The sequence below is a fragment of the Talpa occidentalis genome, unplaced genomic scaffold (genome assembly GCF_014898055.3).
Source record: "Talpa occidentalis isolate TD23 unplaced genomic scaffold, MPIMG_talOcc4v2.1 talOcc4.17, whole genome shotgun sequence".
NCBI classification, from domain to species: domain Eukaryota; kingdom Metazoa; phylum Chordata; class Mammalia; order Eulipotyphla; family Talpidae; genus Talpa; species Talpa occidentalis.
The window spans coordinates 53814709-53838630 of NW_023601754.1; the positions used below are offsets into that span (position 1 = coordinate 53814709).

Here is a 23922-nt window from a genome sequence, read left to right on the forward strand (position 1 = left end):
TGTCCACCATTTTATCTTCAATGTCTTAAATACTGTGAATTTTTAAAATGCACAAAATTTTTATACAAAAATGAATCCACAAGGACCTATAATTGGGAGAAACAACCTAACAACCTAATTTTAATGTCTTCAGCGGCACCTTCCAACAAAAGTAAAACCATGTATTGGTAATTCTCAGCTAATTTCAGAAACACCAATGGTTTTAATACAAGCCATGGCAAGACTACCAAGGCTTCTGTACCATTAATCAAAAGTCCCTAAACCAAGAATGCAAAAAACTACTGTTTAAGGTAGGAGGCACCCAAGGTAAATCCATACTACCACCTTTGAAAAGCACAACCACGTATGTAAAGTACTTTAAAGTTAAAACTTTGGCACCTGAGCGGGTTACATCATCGTCTGGCTATGTACCCTGATGGACGCTCGGATCACTGTAGTCATGCATGAAGCCAACCCAATCTAAGCTGCTATGAAAATGAAGCCAAGTCATAAATCAGTAAATCGGCATCCAACGTAAAGCCCAGAGAACCAGCCCTGCTTGTCACCACCACGAGCAGAGGCGTGGTGCAGGGCTGCCAGAGACCACCCACGACAGGGCTGGCCCAGCCACAGCACACGACCAAGTTTAACTCCCATGTAAAACTGAAATCTCCATAATTCAAGTGCGCAAATTGCAAAAACTACAACTTCTTGCAGGGTCTCGACAACCAAGTGACTAATAAGTGAAATAAAGCTGGAGATTCCGCGCACCACGCAGGTGAATGACTGTGTTCATGGGAGCGCAACCCTAAGCAGGATTTTCAGCTGGCAAACAAGATGCCCAAGAGTCGAAAAAGGACAAAAGCCCTCATGTAGGTTCCTAGGTACTCTCCTAAAGAAGGGATGAAACAGAGCCAAGAAGAAAACCTAACCCACAACCTCTGAATGTAAATAATTTTTGCTTCCAGTCTTCAACACCAAACTAATTCCTAGTTGGCAATTATAACATTTCGAAAACTCCCCCTCCAGTTTGGTTTGAATACGTAAATGCTTGAGACCCGTGCTGCCCACTGCAGGAGCTGCCACAGAGCAAGACTCCACTCTGAGAGCAAGAATCTGAACCACTACCAAGACCAATACTGACATCAACACCAATAGCAAACTCTGAATATTAGGGTGTTCCAGAGTGCCGATCGCTTGCACAGTCAAAAATCTGCGTGTAGGCCTCCCTGGTGGCGCAAGGGGTTAAGCACCACACTATGAAGCAACCCGCAGCCTCTGCAGCACAAGTTCAATCCCCAGCCGGCCAGTGAAAAACCACATGGCGCAGCAGACCTCTCCTGTCTCACCCGCTGCTCCCCTCAGCAGTGTATTTTGGTTGATCTGCCTGTTCTGCTCCCCGCTCTGTCCATGGTGAGTCCTCTCACCGCCCACCCACCCCCCCATCTCTGGCCTGTACTCCAGCTCTTGCATGCATTGATAAATAAATCTTTAAAAAAAAAAAAAATCTGTGTATAACTTTAAACAACCCCCCAACCTGAACTGCTAACAGCCTTGCTACTGACTGGAAGTCTTACTGATGACTTACGCAACCAAGTAACATATCCTGTGCCCGCATTACATACTGCCTTCTTACAATACAGTAAGCTGGAGAAAAGGAGAGGTCCTGGAGAAAATCACAAGGAAAAGAAAATACATTTATATTGCTGTACTATACATGTATCAATACTATAAACATCTGCTTACAAAAGTACCTAAAAATCCTCATCTAAGTGAACCCACACAGCTCAAACCTGTGCTGTTCAAGGGCCGACTACTTCCTTGCTAGGAGGCGGACTCATCTATTTAGGTGTGCCCCAGGGTTTTGTTGTTGTTTCTACTTTAAATCCACATGTGAGCACAATGTTTTCTCCAAATAAGGCAAAACTGCAGAAAGGCCAGCAGAACCGGTAATGGGGTGGCAAAACACACTGCTCACAAAGGTGCAGCTCTAAAAGGTGACCAAGAAAGTCATCTCCCTGCACCAGATAGCCGTACGGAATTCCTGCTGCTACACACAGGGTCTCGCACCTGCTTGCTTCTGACCCAAACCAAGGACAACCTGATGTGCTCTTGGTAATAGCTCTTGGTGCTATTTTTAGTGCAACAAAGTAATCTGGGGGTGAATTCATCCATTGAGCTTGTAAGATACCCCACACCCACCTGTCCTGGGGTGTTCAGTCTAGTGTACGTATAAAACAGTGTATGTATAAAAACCCTGACAGGCCCATGACAAAGGGAAAACAGACTAGTACCTCACGTGACATGTGTCCAACAACAATCCTGACACACACGGCTCTTCTAAGGCACATTCCCAAACACCTTCTTTGGCTTCTACCAGCCCCACTGATGTTTCTCTCAGTTGTTACAAAAGAGGGAAAAACCACTCTCCAAGAGCTTGATTTATAGCACAGCAGAAACATCGGACAAAAGTACATTCTCCTGGGCCTCCCCAGTGGCGCAGCGGTTGAGCACTGGGTTGCGAAGCTGCCCGTGGCCTCTGCGGCGCCAGTTCGATCCCCGGCTGCTCCCCGGCCACCGGAGGAGGGTCCCGCATGGCGCGCAGACCTCTCCTGCCGCCCGCTGCTCCCCTCAGCAGTGGACTTCGGTCCTTCTGCCTGCAATGCTCCCTGCTCTGGCTCTGGTGAATCCTCTCACCCTCCCGCGCTTCTGACTGTGCCCAGTGCTTGTATAAATAAATAAATCTTTAAAAGAAAAAAAAGTACATTCTCCTTCCTTGGAGAACACGTAATTACCTGATACAGACTTTCTTTGTAACTGCAGGTGATTTAACCCAGGCCACCAAGGAAGACCACTGAGTTTTCAATGCTTACCGGTATAAAAATAAGCCCGCGCTCCCGAGAGGCATCGACGGTGATCCAGATGCCCAGGCCCAGAGTGCGCATCTTGGGCGAGAGGAGCATGCCCAGCCCAGGCCCAGGCCCACACCCGCCGGCAGGAGCAGCGCCAGCTCCCTCCGCCCTGGCCTCCTCTGACAAGCACTGCCGGCGCGTTTGAGAAGCACTCACCTGCCGGCTCTGTTACACCCTTTGTCCACTTTCTGCCGGGCGGTCTTCTCAAATACATGGGGGGATTATTTAGAGGAAAATGAGGCCTGGTGAAGAAAACTCTCTGGGGACTACACCCGAGGGGGTGGGGGAAGCAACTATTGTTTAAAAATGAACAATGATGTAAACAAATAAAAAAATTAATAAAAAAAGAAAGAAAGAAAATGAGCCCTTTGCCGGAGACCATTTCCTTTTCCGTTCAATTCCCTCCACCCCAGCGTCTCTACCCGAGGGCCCTTCAGCTCAGGCTGCTCTTTCAAGTCACCAGTGACCTCCAGGTGGGGCTCAATCCAAACACAACTCTCCTGTCCTCTTCCCCTTGCTCTCTCTCAGCAGCACTGCACACAGCTGACCAGCGGGCCTCCTATTTAGAACATTCTCTTAGCTTGGCTTCTCTGATATCAACATGGCTGTTTCCTCAGGAAGCCCGGGGGAGGCTGCCTCCTCTCCTTTACAACTGCTGCGTGGGAGGTTCCCCAAGTTTCAGGGGCTACCTCAGCGGTGACTCTCCCTAGCTGATAACATGGGCTGGGATGTCAATTCCCATGTGCCGTCTTCACTCTCTACCGCAGCAAATGAAACAAAGCCCAGAGGGACGAAAACAACCCCAAAAGCAACCACAAATTTTGTTTAATGAAGCCATTTCGGTGCGGTTTTAAAATAGCTCTATCAACACAACTGAGCCCCAAACGTATGAAACCATCTGCACCTCCAAGACGCAGGCAAGCGAGCAGACATCTCCCCCGTGGAGGTCTCACAAGCACGACCAAGTCACTGTCTCCGAAAGGGAGCTGCTGTCCGGCACACGCCGTCCCTGACCAAAGCTCTTCGCCCCGACTGCGGTGCTCTGTGTTTCGGAAAGGCGTGACTCGAATTGCCAGTGACAGTCTGGAAGGTGGCCGGCTCCTCTTCCCCCGCCCGATCTCAATGCATGGACACGTTCTCAATTCTACCTTCGCGGTCTCTCTCCTCCTCCACCCCGCTAGCATCTGCTGGGGTTCCGAGTCAGCACCCCGCTCCTCCAGGTGAGCAGTGGCACGCTTCTGACCTACGGGGGGATCTGGGAGCCCCCACGAGGCTTCTGAGCCCCGCTGCGGCTAGTCGGAATGCAGATGTGCTGCGAATGGACAGCGCACACTTCATTTCAAAAACACACGATGAAAAACAGAGGTAGGAATGGCTTATTAATTTTTATACTGATTACATTTTGAAATAATATTTGGGGCTCTTGAGTCAAATAAAATACATTTAAATGAATTCTACCTGTTTCTCTATTTTTCTCACACGGAGTGACGTGCGCCGCCGCCGAGGCCCGGCCCGCGCAGCTCCAGGGCACCCGCTCCCGCGCACTCTTTCCCAGCGCGTGTGACCGAACAACAGAAGTGCCACACTCGGCATGGGCGGGCACCCAGGTTTTTGCTGACTGGATTGTGGGCAAACAATGTACATCATGTTTAATACATCCACTCAAAACAAAACACTGAAATTTTAATTCTCACTTGAAGGAGTTTAAAATATAATTGGTGTTCAGAAAACCAATTTCTAAATGTAAGCCTCAGACATACATAAATTTTAAGAAATAATGTGTCTACTTTCATGTTATTCTAGTCATGCATAATTAATGTTTCTAATTTTTCACTGCTACATTTCTGCTAGACTGGGGAGGAGACTGGAATCTCAGGATAGCCAAAGAAGTTAAGACTGCGAGTTGCCAATCCCGAGGAATTGGTCATTGCAACTTCACTCATCAGCCACGGGGGCAGGACAAGCGAGTGGACAGCAGAATTACCGAGAGCTGGACCTGGCTATGCTGGGCCCCGAGACAGTTTAAAGCACTGGAGAGGAAGTGGCACCTTCAGATAACGGGCTGGCGGTCAGCACTGCCGGTCCACAGCGAATGCACTCTCCAGCGGGCTCCCAACGCAGACAGTGAAGGGCTCGCAAGCACATCCCAAAACAAACAGAATGCTATTTGAACTAATGTGAGCTGAATGAATTTCAATGTGATTTAGGCTGGAAGCCTTTTAAAAGGAGCAGTTTGGGCCCATATGACAGAGCACAACCTCCAAAGACAAACCGCAGCCCGAGAGGCCACCCCAGGGAGAGGGCAACGTGCTCACCCCTCCAAGAGAAACAGGACCAGCACACAGTGACCGAGGGGCACAGAACACTATGGAGACACCACAAAACCACCCAGGTCTTCACAAATCGACAGCAAGGGAGAGATGAGAGAGACAAATGGGGAAATCTACACAATCTTTTTTTTTTTTTTAACGATTTATTTATTTATTTATTTATTTATTTATTTATTTATTTATTTATTTATTTATTCATACAAGCACCAGAGCCAGAGCGGGGAGCAGAGCAGGCAGAAGGACCGAAGGACACTGCTGAGGGGAGCAGCGGGCGGCAGGAGAGGTCTGCGCGCCATGCGGGACCCTCCACCGGTAGCCGGGGAGCAGCCGGGGATCGAACCGGCGCTGCAGAGGCCGCGGGCAGCTTCGCAACCCAGTGCTCAACCGCTGCACCCGGGAAGGACCAACACAATCTTTATTTTCTTTTTTTTTTATTTATTTATTTATTTTTTTTAATTTTCTAGAGGCATGTCTTATTTATTTATTTATTATTTGTTTGTTTGTTTTTGGTTTATACATGCACTGGGTACAGTCAGAAGCGCGGGAGGGTGAGAGAATTCACCAGAGCCAGAGCAGGGAGCAGAGCAGGCAGAAAAAAGTACACTGCTGAGGGGAGCAGCGGGCGGCAGGAGAGGTCTGCCCGCCATGTGGGACCCTCCTCCGGTGGCCGGGGAGCAGCCGGGGATCGAACCGGCGCCGCAGAGGCCGTGGGTAGCTTCGCAACCCAGCGCTCAACCGCTGCGCCACCGGGGAGGCCCCGACACAATCTTTAAATTGCTGACGTATTTGGATCCTGATTTGCCAAAATTGGAAAAACATACACACGCTGTATTAGAGACAACTGAGTATTTCAACTCTGACCACGTATCAGACACTTCCGATGACAGCCTTGTGGCTAAAACAAAGTCTTATCTTTGAAAGCTAGATGCTGACGTGTTTCCACAAGAAACAAACTATGACAGAACAGTTAGCCATTCCTGACAAAGGCCCACCTGGAGAGTAGCTGCGGCTGCCCGCCTGCAGCCAGGACTAACTTGCGGGGCGGATGAATGAGCCAGCTTGGGAAGGAGCCCCCAGAAGGCCAGTCCAGCCGGCACAAGGCTGAGCACATCCGAGCCTGAACAGCCCAGCCAAGCTGGTCCTAAGCTCCAACACCACAGACACTGCCAGGTGATAGATGTCTGTGGTCGCTACAAGTCACTGAGTTTGGGGATAATTTGTTATGCAACAACAGCGAGCTACTGCGATAGGAAAACAGATAATGCAACAGAAAAAAGAACAAAAAGACGTAACTTCAGTCTTCATAAAAAGGTAACCCCAATGACCAAAAACTTATGAAAAGATGCTGGACATGGGGCCTCCCCGGTGGCGCAGCGGTTGAGCACTGGGTTGCGAAGCTACCCACGGCCTCTGCAGCGCCGGTTCAATCCCCGGCTGCTCCCCGGCCACAAGAGGAGGGTCCCACATGGCGCGCAGACCTCTCCTGCCGCCCGCTGCTCCCCTCAGCAGTGTACTTCGGTCCTTCTGCCTGCTCTGCTCCCCGCGCTCGCTCTGGTGAATTCTCTCACCCTCCCGCACTTCTGACTGTACCCAGTGCATGTATAAACAAGCAAACAAACAAACAAACAAATAAATAAATAAAGCATGCCCCTATTTAAAAAAATAAATAAATAAAGGGGGTATCTCTCAAAAAAAAAAAAAAAAGATGCTGGACATGAAGGAAAAAAAGCAAAACATGAGCTGCCGAAGAGACTGCGGGGTAAGGCTGCCCCCACCCACTGATGGAGGGAGGGCCCCCTGGCACGCTAGCTCATCGGCCAGAGCGCGCTGAAAGCAAACATGCGCACGCCTCTGCAACCAGGCGGCCTCACTTCCCGCAACTCCCGGCAGCAATGCACACAAATGGTTCCCCGGAAGACACACAGCATAATCTGTAACAGCCCCACCGGGGACTCGATCCAAGTGTCCAAGCACGAACAGAATAAATGACTTCACACAATGACACTGCATGCAGCCCCACAACGATCAACACCCACACAGCGTACACCCTGACGCGGATGCCGCCGCACACCATCTTGCCAAGCGGAAGAACTCAGACATCAGAGAACATACTATAGGGTTCTATTGAGTTAAGGACCAAAACTGAGTAAAACCAGTCAGAGCAGTCAGAGGGCAGCGTCCTGGTTGCCCCACGCAGGGGGGGAAAAAAAGGGGCATCTGGGGCACCCATCACCCACGCTGGCTCCAGCTTCTGAAAATTCATTCATGACGTGCATTTTTCTTATAAGAGAGTGTTTTTATTTTTTTTATTTTTTTTTATAGAGGCATGCTTTATTTATTTGTTTGCTGGTTTGTTTGTTTGTTTTGTTTATACATGCACTGGGTACAGTCAGAAGCGCGGGAGGGCGAGAGAATTCACCAGAGCCAGAGTGGGGAGCAGAGCAGGCAGAAGGACCGAAGTACACTGCTGAGGGGAGCAGCGGGCGGCAGGAGAGGTCTGCGCGCCATGTGGGACCCTCCTCTGGTGGCCGGGGAGCAGCCGGGGATCGAACCGGCGCCGCAGAGGCCGCGCGCAGCTTCGCAACCCAGCGCTCAACCGCTGCGCCACCGGGGAGGCCCTCATGACGTGCATTTTTCTGTATGTCTATTACAATTCAATAGTTTAAAATTTTTTAACAGAGAGGTCGGGAGCTGGGGGGTAAGTGGGACAGGACCCACTGGAGTACAGGGTTGTTGGAGATGAGTAAACGGGGTTCCCTGTACCATTCTGTCCCATGAATGCGTGTATTTAAACTCTCCCCTAGTAAAAAATAAATAAAACTGGCTGAAATTGATGGGAGAAGTATAAGCTAAGACAGTTTTTCTCACCACAGGTATCAAAGGTATTAATATTTACACATCCTTTGGCCCAATTATTCCAGTTGTATGAGTTTATCCTAAGGTATTTATCCTGAGTAAACAGTCGTAGATATAACAATGTCCAAAGAGTTTATAACAACGAGAAATACCTAAATACAGAGAGCACAGGACTCTGGGCAGAACACCACAGGGCAAATAATCCAGGTGGGTCCACAAACACTGGATGACTAAATATACAATGAGAAGCACAAGTACCTTTATCTGTACCACGTTCTTTTATCCATCCAATGAAATAGAGTCATTAAAATGATGTGATCCTCTGAAAAGACACGCCACATCATCCTGCCACCACAGACATGCAAATTAAACATACTCTTACCATGTAATCTAGCGATCAGGTTGCTTGGAATTTATCCAAAGAAGGTGAAAGCTATTCCACATAAAGCCCGCCCACAGATGTTTACAGGAACTTATCTATACTCATCGAAACTTGGAGGCAAACGAGAAGGCCTTCGGTAGGAGTGGATGAATAAGCTGTGCTGCGCCCAGACCGAGGACTGCTCAGCACTTAAAGGAATGCACGACAGAGCCTTCGGGGAACAAGGAAGAACCTCAAATGCCTGTTACTGAGTGAAAGAAGCCAATCTGAAAAGGCTACCCAGTATATGATTCTAACTACCCAACAGTCTAGAAAAGGTAAAATTCAATGATGTAAACCAAAAGAAACCTATGGAGACAATAGTTTTCAGGGACGGGGGGAGGGGGGCAAGAAGATTAAAAAGTGGAACAGCAAGAACTTTTAGGATCATAGAAAATACTCTGCGTGACCCCACAATGACTGTCCAAAGTGACAGAGCGCGCCGCTCCAGAGGTGAACCGTGAGGGAAAGGACAGACTCTGGGCAGCGCCGAGGTGTCCAAGGAGGCTCAGTTACTGTCTGAGGACAGCTCTGCTCTGGTGGGCAAGCTGAGGGTGGGAGAGGCTGTGCACGTGTGGCAGGGCCTGTGGAAGTTCTCCATGCCTTCCCTCCATTTTGCTATGAACCTTAAAATACTTTGAAAAGATTTCAAAATGTGCTCAAATACAAAAGAAAACACAGTAGTAAATCTTTGTGAACCCGGACTAGCAAAATCTTCTTAGTTCTGATACCAAAACACAAGGAAAAAACTGGGCTTCATCAAATTAAATATTTTTGTGCTTCAAGGACACCATTAAAAGTGAAAAATATAATCTATAGAACGAGAGAAAAATTTGCAATCAGGTACCTGATAAATACTTGTGGACAGGTATATAAGGACGTTTACAAGTCAACAATCATAAATAAAAAACTCACAAGAAAACCAACTTAAAAATGGTCAATAAATTCAGACAGACATCTCCAAAGTAGACAAATGGTCAACAAGCACATTTTTTAAAAATACCCAATGTTATGAGTCATCTGGGAAATGCAAAATCACAATGGGATACCATTTCACACTTATTCCAGAAAGACACCCCAAAACAAGTGTTGGTTCTTCTGTGGAGAAATAATTTTCACACACTGCAGGTAGGAAAGTAAGATGGTACGGTGCCAGAGGATATCCTGGCAGTTTTCCTTAAAGGCGCTTCTTGGACACGGGGCTACCTTATAACCAAGAGAAATGAAAGCGTATGTCCACAGACAACTCTGTACCCAAATGTTTACGGAAGTATTATTTAAAAAAACAAAAAGCAGCAATATCCAATTATCTATCAACTGATAAATGAACAAGTAAAAAGCAGAATCTCCACACGGCAGAATATGAGCCAAAAAAAAAAAAAATTTCGTAGAACTAATGGATGCCCCAGCACAGACAGACGAAGGGACAGAAGCCAGTCACGGAAGGTGACACATTACAGGACTGCACTGGTAAGACGCGACCTGGACAGGCAAACCACTAGAAAGAGAAAGCAGACTGTGGGGGAGGGGAGGGTACCCAGCAGCAGGAGAGGAATGGGGAGTGGCTACTCAAGAGGACCTCCTTTTGAAGTAACGAAAATATTCTAAAGAGTGACTGCAGCTGCACAACTCTGACGATACTCACAGGCACTAAACAGGGTGCTTTTGGTATGTCAATTATGTCTGATAAAGCTGTTGTGAAAATGATGTATCCACAAAGAAAAAGTTGTGTAAGAACTTCAGCATCTGTACTTTGCTTTACCAAACACATTTACATACATTTTCATTTAAATAAATAGGTCACATGCTTCTTACAAGCAGACAATCTGAGGTGCAAAGACTGTAAGTAATGGCTGGGTCAGATGACAGAGGCCAAGGGCGCCAGGGCGCAGGTCTTAAAACGTCTTGGTGACTGGAACTTCATAGCACTCGAAAAACTGGTGAGTAAATCGCGTTTCTCCTAGACACCAAAGCTAAGAAATTAAGTAACTTAACCATTGTTATATTAAAGCAAGTAACTGCTATAAAAGTTAATTTGGGGTCTCCCTGTAAGCATATTTCTCAGTGACAGGGGTGCAGGGATGATAAGTGAATCAAAAGAGGGGCAATGGCATGAAGAGCAGGAATCAATACAGGAGGTCCATTTTTTCCTTCCATTTTTACGTAGAAGAACTGGGGTATAGGCCAGAGGTGTGTCGGGGGTCGGGGGGGTGAGAGGATTCACCAGAGACAGAGTGGGGAGCAGAACGGGTAGACCCAATGAAATCCACTGCTGAGGGGAGCAGCGCGGAGACAGCAGAGGTCTGCTGTGCCATGTGGGTAGCTCCCTGGCCGGGGATCGAACTCAAGCTGCAGAGGTGACAGTCACTGAGACTCAACCCCTGCGCCACCAGGAAGGCCCCCAGAAGGAGCTCCTTTCAAAGTGTGAAGAGAAAAAAACTGAAATCACCAGAGGATAAGCTGTACACTTGATAGTGCCTAGTGGAGAGCCAAAGCAGCAGCAACCTAATGGCCAAAAGCTCTGAGCGGAGCGCTCACTGAAGAAACCAAAATGCAAACCAATACATGAAACACATGTAATGTGCCCGATTTTTAAAATGAAATACCTATAAGGTGTTCCCAAAGGAACAGCAAATCCAGTAAATCAGCAAATAAAAAATAAATTAATTCCTTTTGGCAAGGAAATGTGGGGACACAGCTGGCAGGGTCAATGGGCGACAGCTTTGAAAAGAAGACTGCGACAATATACAAGATTAATAAAAATGACAGGACCTTTTAATTAGGTAATCTCATGAAATTTAGAAATAACGTCATGTAAAGGGAGAGGGTATTTCCACAAAGCACAAGAGCAGTGACAGTGATGCGGTGACCCACGCTGCTACAACACAGACACCACAGAGCTCTGCTTTAATTCACATGTGAACTGTATGGTTCTCACTGCATGAGAGAGAACCGAAAGTTTGGAAATAACTAGTGTTTCGTAGTAACGGGGCTCAGGCCCACCAGCAGGTAACCCTAACACCCGCAGTGACAGCTGAGAGTCCGAGGCAGAAGGAATAAGAATGCCAATGTTGACAAGCAGCTAGAACCAAGAGAAGACCTGCCCGGGCAGACGAATAGCACCAGCAGCACAGACACGAGGAATCAGCTATCAAAGTGAGATCGCCCAAGGGATGGGGGACGGGGGCCTAAGCACAGAACAGGAAGGTAGTCCAGAAAAAAATTTATTTTTAATTTTTTTTAAGATTTATTTATTTATTCATACAAGCACTGGGTACAGTCAGAAGCGCGGGAGGGTGAGAGAATTCACCAGAGCCAGAGCGGGGAGCAGAGCAGGCAGAAGGACCGAAGTACATGCTGAGGGGAGCAGCGGGCGGCAGGGGAGGTCTGCGTGCCACGCGGGACCCTCCTCCGGTGGCCGGGGAGCAGCTGGGGATCGAACCGGCGCCGCAGAGGCCGCGGGGAGCTTCGCAACCCAGCACTCAACCGCTGCGCCACCGGGGAGGCCCGGAACATAATTTAATTTTAAAGAGGAAATTGTCACATGCTACAACGATGAAACTTGAAGACTTTACACTGGGAGTCAGCCACCAAAGGACAGATATCATATGACTCCATTTATATGAAGTACTCAGAGCTGTCAAAATCACAGAAACAGAAAGCAGATGGTGGTTGCCAGGGGCTCAGGGGAGGCGGGAATGGTGAGGAATTGATTTAATGGGTATGGAGATGCACGATGGTGGAAGTTGTGAGCCACATGAATGTTACTTAACACCACCCAGCTGCACACTTGAAATGGAACTTCTGCATCTGGCCCCACATGTAAAGGGGCTTAGAAGTCACCACCCCACTTAGAGTCATCAACGAATGGTCATTGGGAAAACTGCTGTCCCCAAAACTGGAGGGACAGAGAGAGAGACAAAACCACAGCCTACTGCAGCAGAAACCCACCAGCAAAATCCTATGCGGGAACCAGGGTAGGAAAACCTGAACTAAAACTGACAAAGTGTCAGAGGTGCAGTAATTATAATTCTAAACCTTTACAAAATCTCTAAGAGGAAATATCTATCAGGGAAAAAAAAAAAAAAATCTCTGCCTTTAGTTTGAGAAAGTAGTAGAAATTATTTTACCAAAGTCTCCCCTGGTACTGTGTGATCAGAGCCTAGCGTAACTAGAGGAAGGAAAATACCAAACTCCAGCTCCACTAACCTTCCACAGGTGGAACAGGGAGCAAACCACTCCAGGTCACTGGAGCCATCCTGTCTCTCCTGGGGATGTGAAAAGCACCAGTGAAGTTCACAGACCAAAGATACAGGCTCACCAACAGATAGATCTAACCCTAGGACCTGAAAGACTTCCCCCACCCACTTCCACTACAGTTCTAAAGGTGAAATTTTCATCCAGTGCATCTTGCGCACCTTAAAAAAAAAAAAAAGAGGGCCTCCCCGATGGCACAAGGGGTTGAGCCTCAACACTGAAACTACTGGCACCCACTGCAGCACAAGTTCCATCCCCAGCCAGGAAGGTGACCCACACGGCGCAGCAGACTGCTCCTGTCTTGCACAGTGCTCCCCTTAGCAGTGTATTTCAGTCAGTCTGCCTGTTCTGTTCCCCACTCTGTCTCTGGTGAATCCTCTCACCCACCCACCTCTGGCTTATACCCCAGCTCTCATATGCATAAATAAAATAAATCGGGCCTCTCTGGTGGTGCAGGGGCTAAAGACAGCACTATCAAGCTATGACCAGTCACTGCAGCACTACTTCAATTCCCCAGCTGGCCAAAGGAACAACCCACATGGTGCAGCAGACCTCTCCTGCATCGCCCGCTGCTCCCCTCAGCAGTGTATTTCAGGAGATCTGCCTGTTCTGCTCACCACTGTCTCTGGTGAATCCTCTTACCACCCCCTCCACCCCACACCTCTGGCCTGTACCCCAGCTCTTGTATGCATAAATAAATAAATCTTTAAAAAAAAAATTACGGGACATACTTAAAGGAATAATTTGAAGAGACCGAACAAAAGCATTAGAATCAGACTCATATATGGCAAGGCTGTTGGAATTACAGAGAATTTTTTTTTAATATGACTGACATGAAAGATTTACTGGAAAATGTAGACAGAATGCAGCACCTGAGGAAACTAAAGAAGGGCAAACTAATTCCATAGTAAGCAGAAAATGGAAATAATAAAAATCAGAGCAAAAAAATCAATGAAATTGAAAATGAGAAAATTCAAAGCTGGTTCTTAAAAAGGTTAATACAATTTATAAGCCTTTCTCCAGGCTAAGGAAAAAAGACCCCAATTGCTAAGAAAGAGGAGACACCACTGCAGATGCCCAGGACACTAAAGGATAAAAGGAATATGATGAACAATTCTATGGTTATAAATTCGATAACCCAGATAAAAGAACAATTCCTTGAAAGACACAATCTGTCACACAATTCACACAAAACAGACAATCTGAACAGGTCTACATCTACTAAGGGAGTTGAATCAACGATTAATGAACTTCCAAAATAGCACCATGCTCAGATGGGTGTACTGGTGAATGGTACCAAATATTGAAGGAAGAAATTATGCCAAACTCATTCCAGAAGACAGAAGCAGAAAGAACACCTCCTAATTCATTCTGTAAAATCAACACTAATACCAAAAGGAGACACAAAGACCTCACAAGAAACCTAGAGATCAATGATGCAAACACAAATGCAAAGAATCCTCAATGATGTATGGCAAATTGAATTCAACAATGTATAAAAAGAATTATAAACCAAGTGAGATATATACCTCAGGTATGCAGGGCTGGTTTTAACAATCAAAAATCAATTAATGTAACTCATCGGGCCAAAAGAAAAATCACATTATTGCATCCATAGATACAGGAAATGCATGACAAAATCCAATATTCATTCATGATAGAAAATCTCCACAAACTAGTACAGAGGAGAACTTCATTGATGTGATAAAGAACATTTACACTTGGGCCTCCCTGGTGGCAGAAAGGGGTTAATTCTCAGCACTCATCTATCCACAGCCACTGCAGCACATGTTTAATCCGACTTCAATGTCAAGCAAGGAAGATGACTCACATGGTGCAGCAGACTTCTCCTGTCTCACCTGCTGCTCCCCTCGGCAGTGTATTTCAGTAGATCCACTTGCTCTGCTCCCCACTGTTTCTGGTGAATCCTTCCTCTTATCTCCCACACCACTGGCCTGCACCCCAGCTCTTGTATGCATAAAGAAAGAAATCTTTAGAAACAAATTAGAAAAAACCATTTACAACTAACATCATACTTAATGGTAAGAAACTCAGTGTTTTTCCACTAAGATCAGGAACAATTTCAATCAAATTCCAATCAGAATCCAGTGAGTTATTTTGTAGGTATTGATAAACTGATTCTAAAGTTTATACGGAAAGACAAAAGACCCAAAACAGCCAACTCAACACTGGAAAAAAGAAAAAAGAAAAAAAAATTGGAGAACTGACATTACTCAACATTGACAGTTAGTATAAAATGATAGTTATCAAAACCATGTAGTACTGATGAAAGAACCGACAAGCACACAGTGGAAGAGAACAGAAAGCCCGGAAATAAGCCCACATAGAGAGTCAACAGATCTCTGACAAGGGGCAGAGACAATACAACAGGGCAGAGTTTTTTCAGCAAATGGTGCTGGAACAACTGAACATGACATACAAAAATAAATAAAATAATCTAGACACAAACCACACACTCTTGACAAAACTGAATCATAGATCTAAATATAAAATACAACTATATATATAGTGTACACACACACACACACACACACACACACACACACACAACCTCCTAGAAGGTGACACAGGAAAAGACCCAGATGGCCATGTGCAATGGACTAAATGTTTTGTTCCCTTAAAATTCCTATGTGGAGGGGCCTCCCCGGTGGCGCAGCGGTTGAGCGCTGGGTTGCGAAGCTGCGCGCGGCCTCTGCGGCGCCGGTTCGATCCCCGGCTGCTCCCCGGCCACCGGAGGAGGGTCCCACATGGCGCGCAGACCTCTCCTGCCGCCCGCTGCTCCCCTCAGCAGTGTACTTCGGTCCTTCTGCCTGCTCTGCTCCCCGCTCTGGCTCTGGTGAATTCTCTCGCCCTCCCGTGCTTCTGACTGTACCCAGTGCATGTATAAACAAAACAAACAAAGAAACCAGCAAACAAATAAATAAAGCATGCCTCTATATAAAAAAAAAAAAAAAAAAATAAAATTCCTATGTGGAAATCCTAACTGCAGGTGTTAGGGAATTGGGGCCTTTGGGAGATAACTGGGTCCTGAGGCTGGAGCCCTCATGAATGGGTGAGGTGCCATCATAATAGAGGCCCCAGAGAGCTCACTTGTCCTCTCTCTACCACATTTTCACAGGAAACCTGTGAAACTAAGATACCTTCAGTATGACAATGACGTTTTAGCTACAACACCAAAGGCATTATTCATAGAAGAAATAACTGGTAAGCTGGACTTCATTAAAAACACTGCTCTGTAAAGACAATGTCAAGAAAATGGGAAAGCAATCGACAAGTTTCTAAGGGAAAAAATTACTTGCAAAAGCCACATCTGAAAAAGAGCTGTAATCCAAAATAAACTAATAAACTTCTTACGCTTAAATAAGTAAGAAGTAAATGAACATGATTTTTAAAGGGTCAAAAAAAACTAACAGGACTGAATCTCACCGAAGAACTTGTACAGGTGGCAAGTAAGAGCACGGCAGACACAGCATCGTGGCACCGGGAACCTAGCACCACGCATCAACGCAAAGTCACAATCCCGATGACAACCAAACGTCCCTGATGCTCTGGACCGGTAAGTCCTCTCCTTCACTGCTGGTCACAGTGACAGCAGTGACAATGACAATGACAGCAATCCACTTTGAAACAGTTTGAAAGTTTCTTACAAAACTAAGCATACGCTTACCCACAATCCAATGAGTAAAGTGGTATTTATTCAAATGAACTGTGTGTTCACACAAAAACCTGCACATGGAGGTTTATAGCAGTTTTTCGTAACTGCCAAAATGAGAAGGCAACCAAGATGCCCTTCAGCAAGTAACGGATAAACTGGGGCACATCCAAATAATGGTATATTATTTGGTGCTAAAAAGAATGGGCTCTCAAAACATGACAAGACATGGAGCAACCTTAAATGCATGTTACTAGGTGAAAGAAGTCAGTGGGAAAACTCTATTTGTGATTCCAACTACATGACATTGTAGAAAAGACAAAATTATGGAAAGAGCAAAAAAATTAGTGGCTGTCATAGGTTACATGGGAGGAAGAAAGGAATTTTTAGGGCAGTAAAATGCTTCTGCAAGGTACTGCATTAGTGGCAACATATCATTATACATTTGTCAAAACCCACCGAATATACAAGACCAGAACTTCACGTAAACTATGGACTGTGGGTAATAATGACATGTCAAGGGCCTCCCCTGGTGGCGCAGCGGTTGAGCGCTGGGCTGCAAGGCTGCCCGCAGGCTCTGCAGCGCCGGTTTGATCCCTGGCCACCGGCAAGGGTCCCACATGGCACGACAGACCTCTCCTGCCGCACCCGCTGCTCCCCTCAGCAGTGTGTTTCATCAGTCTGCCTGTTCTGTTCCCCGCTCTGGCTCTGGTGAGTTCTCTCACCCTCCCACACTTCTGTGCCCAGTGCTTGTATAAATAAATAATGACGTGTCAAATCTCAGGTTCACAGGTTGTTAAGAAATGTACAACTCTGGTGCCGAAGTCTACTGAAATGGGGGGGTGCGAGGAGGGGAGAGAAGGGGCTGAGGGCAAATGGAAGAGCGTATGGGAACTCTCCAAACTTTTGGCTCAATTTAGCTGTGACCCTGAAAGTATCTGAAATACACTTTATTAATTTTTCAAAATAGTTAAAATGTAAATTTTGCTACATTCTACAATAAAAAATTTGCGACGTCATTGTTCATTTATAATATAGCTAAAAAACAGTGTCGTAAGTCATACCACATTTGAAAAGGAGATAACTAAAAAAGTTCTTGAGAAAAGTTTCCTCCCATAATTTAACACTTGTCGAAAGACTCCAATGTATGATTTAGTGTTTGACCTGGGCCGACAGTGCTTCCACAAGCTTCAAAGAACAAAGCGCTTATTACATAGAACTGAAAGCAAACTGCACTGTTTGTGATTTAAAAGATCTGAAGCCCACTGATAAGGGCAGTGGCGCTAAAGGACACCTTTGCCGCGCAGCAGTTAAAAAGAATGTAAAAACTAGTAATAATCAAACCTAGAAGAATGCGGTAGGGTGCCGTGTGCTGCGTGGAACATGGTGAAAAGCAGTGGTGTTTTAAAAGGCCGTCTTCCCAGCGGGGTGCAGTTCCCAAGAGCACATATACACGCGTGTGCGCACACACGGGACGTCGAATCCAAATCCACTGTAACAGAAGGTACAAAAGGACTGAGAGGTAATCAGAAACTATTTTAGTCTTACTTTTTTCCAATGCAAAGATAATCACAAATAAATTCGTTGTTAAAACTAAAATTTTGTCTCCAATAGGAAAAATGGCAATAGAATAAGAAAAGAAACATTCACAACATCCTGTTGCTAGTCAAGTTTTCAAAAGTAAAACCACGGAGGGGTCACAAGATAAGCTGTTAATCATTAGCAAAGTGGACTTGGCCTTCACCACCTGTTCTATGAAAGGTCGTGATTTCCACATCAGCACACTTACACACCCCCTCACAAATTCATACTAGCCAGTGACACAGAAAAGGAAGGAACTTTCTGTTCTCTCTGTCTCACTTTCTATTCTCTCTGTCTATTCTCTCTGTCTCTCTCTGAATCTGGGGCTCAGAAAAGTGAACTAACTTGCCTAAGGGGAGACAGCCAGGCAGCAGTCAACCAAGTTCGCAGCCTGGTTGTCCCCGACGTGAAGACGGACCCTTCCTCCAGCCGTGTGGCTAGATGGCCTACGCCCCCAGGCCGCCGCTTCCCACGCACAGCCGTCTGGAGGGAAAGAGCTTTTCTAATGTACCAAGCACACAGGACAACTGTAATAACAGGCGCTGAGCGATCAAAAGAAGAGGAGACACAAGCTGCGCCTGCCCAAGGCTAAGGCGGTGAGAGGGCATGGGCAGGCGGCCGAAGGGTCACACCACCACAGGGCAGCTCCACAGGAACTGACGCCGCCACCTGGAAAGCTACAGGCTCGAAAACACGGTAAATGGCAGGAAAGGACTCTTACATTTTGGGGGGAATAAACACTAACGTGGCCAGAAATGTTTATTTTAATCCTCACAACAATTTGAGTAAACCAGCTCCCCCTCTGCCCCACGCTGCCTCTAAGCCTTTCTCACTCTCTCCTAGTTTGCCCTGAAAAGATGACCAAGCTTTACTTTTTGCAGTTTGAGGAAAACAGTAGTTTTGCTGGCTATTCATTCCAAACCCCTTGGCCGTGGAAACTACTGGGCCAGGGCTGAGTGCTTACTCACTCCTGGCTGCTGGGCTCGGCAGTGCTGGCACCAAAGCCCCCTCCTCCCAGCGGGGCCGCGGCAGAGAGCAGGAGCACCCTGCGCGGCCTGAGCTCACGACAGCGCCACCCAGCGAGAGCCCACTCTAGCCCAGCCCACGCGTCATCACCTACCTAATGCCTTTCTTCCCATTGTCTCGTTCACAGTTTCAGTCAAAGAAAGAAAAAATGTTTTAATATAAAGAAATAAGGGCCTACCCGGTGGCGCAGCGGTTGAGCGCTGGGTTGCAAAGCTGCCCGCAGCCTCTGCAGCGCCAGTTCGATCCCCGGCTGCCGGGTGAGGGTCCCACATGGCGCGCAGACCTCTCCTGCTGCCCTCTGCTCCCCTCAGCAGTGTACTTCGGTCCTTCTGCCCGTTCTGCTCCCTACTCTGGCTCTGGTGAATTCTCTCACCCTCCCGCGCTTCCGACTGTACCCAGTGCTTGTATAAATAAATAAATAAATCTTTTTAAAAAAAAAAAAAAAAAGAAATAAGTACCAAGTGTCCCTCGCATCCCTCAGGACAGGCTATGCATTAAAAATGCTGAACTCTTTTCCTTTCCCCCAAAATAGACTTGGCTCGTGATCTATTTTGACCCACATCCCTTTTCCAGATTGTTTTCGGTGTTCTGTACTTGGCGAGAGTCACGTTTAAAGTTCACATCAATGCTTTCAGGCAATCAGTGATCCCATTTCAAAAGGCAATTATCCTTGAAATCTCTCCCATTTCTGCATATAAAAACGAGCTACCTAGCACGAAGGCGTAGAATATCTCTAAGAAATTTCTGGTAGACACAGGAGCAGCCCATGTTAAAGGGCACGCATTCACATTTGCCAGCTCTTAAACAAAACGAACTCCCTCTACTGCTTGTAATTTTAAAGTTTCTTGAACACCGACTGACACGTATCCAAAACATGTACCTGGCTATTCAGAGGTAGCAACAGAACCAAAAAAATCCAAAAGAAAACAGCGAGAAGCTAAAAATAAGCCTAGGCACACCTACTGGATGGCCAAAATGACAAGCACTAGAGGGCAAGAGCGCCTCAAAGTCCAGGACAATGAACCACTGACACGGAACTTCTCATTAACCCCAACAGCAACGATGGAAAGAAGATGGGAAACACTGTCAAATGCTAAAGGAAAACGATCATCAACTTAGAATTGGGCATGAAGCAAAACTGAGGAGTATAAAATAATTATGCCTAATTTGTGGAATTAAAAAAACAATGTACTGAAGTAAGACTGGTTTAAAGCATACAGGCTTGGGGAATAGAGCGTTATGATTCAACATCTGTAGACACATCAGGCCCCCCGCTACGCTATAGTTTCCAACCACCAAAGACAGATCCCCTTTACCCAGTTTCCCGCTGGCCTCCCCCTTCCCTTTTGGTAACCACTACTCTGGTCTCACAGTCTAGGAGTTTTTGTTGCACTCGTACACTTGTTTTGTTTATCTTCCCTATGAACGGAATTACGTATCTGTCTCTGACTGACTTAGCACAATGCCTCTAAGGCCCCATCCATGTTACCACAAACGACAAAAGCTCACCTTTGTTACAGCTGAGCAGTAGTCCACAGAGCAGACAGACCCCTTATCTGTCGGGGTCACTTAGAGCAGCAAAATGAAAATTAGACAATAGCAGCACGTCAGTCAGGAAGGCATATAGGACTAAAGCATTCCAAGGTTCTTATAATATACTTATAAGGGTAATTAACTTCAGGCTTTAAATTAATGAAACATCTAAGATCACCAAGCAGTGTCTACCCTCTATATTACCGGGTGAGTATAGAGGGTGGGTAGTAATGAAGGAAAGAAAAATCCATAATGGGCCTCCCTGGTGGCGCAGCGGTTGAGCGCTGGATTGCAAAGCTGCCCCCAGCTTCTGCAGCGCCGGTTCAATCCCCAGCTGCTCCCTGGCCACCTGAGGAGGGTCCCACGTGGTGCACAGACCTCTCCTGCCGCCCGCTGCTCCCCTCAGCAGTGTACTTCGGTCTTTCTGCCTGCTCTGCTCCCCGCTCTGGCTCTGTGAATTCTCTCACCCTCCCACGCTTCTGACTGTACCCAGTGCTTGTATAAATAAAAAAAAAAAAAAAAAAAAAAAATTAAAAAAAAAAAAAAAAAAAAAATCCATAATATGTAAGGCAAGAAACGAAAAAGAACAGAAAAAGTCAAGTTAAGAAGGCCTCCCCTGGTGGCACAGGCAGTTAAGCACCGCACCGGGAAGCTGTCCGCAGCCTCTGCAGCGCTGGTTCTATCTCGGCTGGCCAGCAAGGGTCCCACATGGCGCGGCAGACCTCTCCTGTCTTGCCCGCCGCTCCCCTCAGCAGTGTGTTTCGTCAGTCTGCCTGTTCTGTTCCCCGCTCTGTCTCTGGTGAATCCTCTCACCCTCCCGCACATCTGGCCTGTACCTCAGTTCTTGTATAAATAAATCAATCTTCAAAATAAAAAAAAAGGCAAGTTAGGAAGCACAAAATAAGATAGTAAAACAAACCAACTATACCAACCACAATTAATGTAAATGAATGAATATCATCAGTTTAGCAGTGAATCACAGCAATGCAACCCAACTGTGTGTTGTGCTGCTTTCAAAACAACACACCTCAGGGCCTCCCCAGTGGCGCAGCGGTTGAGCACTGGGTTGCGAAGCTGCCCGCAGCCTCTGCAGCACCGGTTCGATCCCCGGCCGCCGGGCAAGGGTCCCACATGGCGCGCAGACTTCTGCAGCCCACTGCTCCCCTCAGCAGTGTACTTCAGTCCTTCTGCCTGCTCTGCTCCCCGCTCTGGCAAATTCTCTCACCCGCCCCCCCACCTTGCTTCTGACTGTACCCAGTGCTTGTATAAATAAATAAATAAATACTAAAACACACACACACACACACACACACACACACACACACACACCCACCCCTCAAACATTGAAGTAAAAAAAAACTTGACAATGAAAGGGCAAAAAAAATATCAAAAGCCACTTGGCACAGCTATACCAACATCTGACAAAATATACTTAATTTAAAAAAAAAATCCTTTAAAAAAAAAAGATTCACTACAAAATGACAAAGTACACAAATGACTGGGAATATAAAAATTCTAAATTCAAAGAACAGAGCAAAAACTGAGACAACTCAGGAATTTGACAACTCTCCCATCATAAAGGGATTTTAACACCACAAACTAGGTAAGGATGGTAGTTTGTGAATTCAATTAATGCATTTCCCCTAACAGACATGAAAAAAAACCAAAACCTTACCTTCATGTTTTTAGAAACATGGGGAAATATACAGAAATCTGCCACACTGCAGACACCATTAGGGCAGCCCAACAAATTTCAAAGAATGGAAATCACACTAGACTGCATGTTTGTAATCAATAACAATTGTTAAAAATGTACACTTATCAAGATTTTTAATGCATTTCCTAAACTTCTAAGTCAAAGAAAAAATCATAACAAAAATCTGAATATATTCAGAACTGAAAGATAAAAATTCCACATAGCAAAATTTCTGGGACACAGCTAACGCGCTACTAAAAGGGAAATTTCTACTTTAGATATAAATGTACATATAAATACATGAAAAAGTTGAACATCAGTCATTTAAGCATCCTGCTTATGTGTAAATAATTACAAATAAGGCAAAAATTCAAAATATAAGAAAAATAGAATTTTCTGCCAAAATATTTGAAAAAGCAGACAATATTAAACGAATTTTAGAAAAATGTAAATTACCAAGTGAGACTCAACAAAAATATTCTAATGATCCTGTAAATACCGAAGCAACCAAATCAGTAATTTTAAAATCTCAGAGAAAACAAGAGGTCTTGATGATTTTACCAAACATTGAAGAAATAATTTCAATTTTACATATTGGCTTTCTCAGAAAACAAAAAATGAGGTTTTAGTACAGCTCATTTGACCACAGTCACACCAGGCTGATAACCCTGACCAGGACTGGCCACAAAGGGGAAATTATAGACCAGTCCTCCTGACGAGCACGCATACATGAACTCCAAACATACACACCAAAAAACACAGCATTCTCTTTAAAAAAGCATGTCATGATCAAGTTGAATTTATCCCAGAAATGTAGTATTAATTTCAGTAATTGCCTTTTAAAGCAATTTTTCATAATACCGGACTAAAGAAAAATATTATCCTATCAAGTGGAGAAATGCTTTCAATTAAATTCAATACCCACTTGTGATTTTTTTTAAATTCTCCTTAAGACTGAAGGCCTCTTCCTCAACCTCCCAGAGGAAAAACAGCACCCACACACTGACTGGTTCAAGATGAAAGCATTTCCTCTAAACCAAGCCCACGGCGCGCCCGCCACCCCAGCGGGCGCTTTCCTGGAACGGCCACGCCACAGCCGGCACGGTGAGGTGAGAGCTGCACAGGGAAAGAATTGGGAAGAAATGAAGTGTCACAGTCAAAGACAAGGTGACGCGCACGGAGAAGCCACGCGTCCCCGCAGGCTAGCTGGAGAAACGCCTGCCCGAGAGCTGCATTTCCATTCACCAGCAAAGTGAAACTTAAAAAAAGAAAGGCAATAGCAACAAAAAGTCTAAAGTACACCACAACCACTGGAGGTTTGAAGACAATCAGCTATAAAGCAAGATTCGGTCTTCTGTCCGCATGGGCACGATGAAGACCAGAGATGCGTGGAAGGTACCGAGCACCTTTTCTGCCCTTTTCACTCCTTGCTTTCAATAAACACTTTTTTCCTAAATTCCACAAACAGCAATAAACAAACCACAAATTGAGCAAAGACATCTGCCACACAGATAACAAAAGATTTATTCATTAGAATATATAAGAAGTCCTACAAGTAAGAAAAACCAAACAATTCAACAACGGCAGAAATCCAAACGGCGGAAGAGATGCAGAACCCCTCGAGTAAGCGGAGGAAAGAACACTGAGGTTGTGCAAGA

At 45.8% G+C, this 23922-nt stretch overlaps 1 protein-coding gene across 7 annotated transcripts in view; it reads right to left on the minus strand.

Moving 5' to 3' along the window:
* The window catches only part of PPP6R3 (protein phosphatase 6 regulatory subunit 3), a 119128-nt gene that overhangs the window by 85990 nt on the left and 9216 nt on the right, over positions 1–23922 (minus strand). The window contains exon 3 of one of the 7 annotated variants that reach the window (XM_037517429.2): positions 17773–17920. The exons of the other annotated variants lie outside the window; for them this stretch is intronic. The gene's annotated coding sequence lies outside the window, so the exon portion shown is untranslated. The remainder of the gene's footprint in view (positions 1–17772; positions 17921–23922) is intronic. 7 annotated transcript variants of the gene reach the window in all.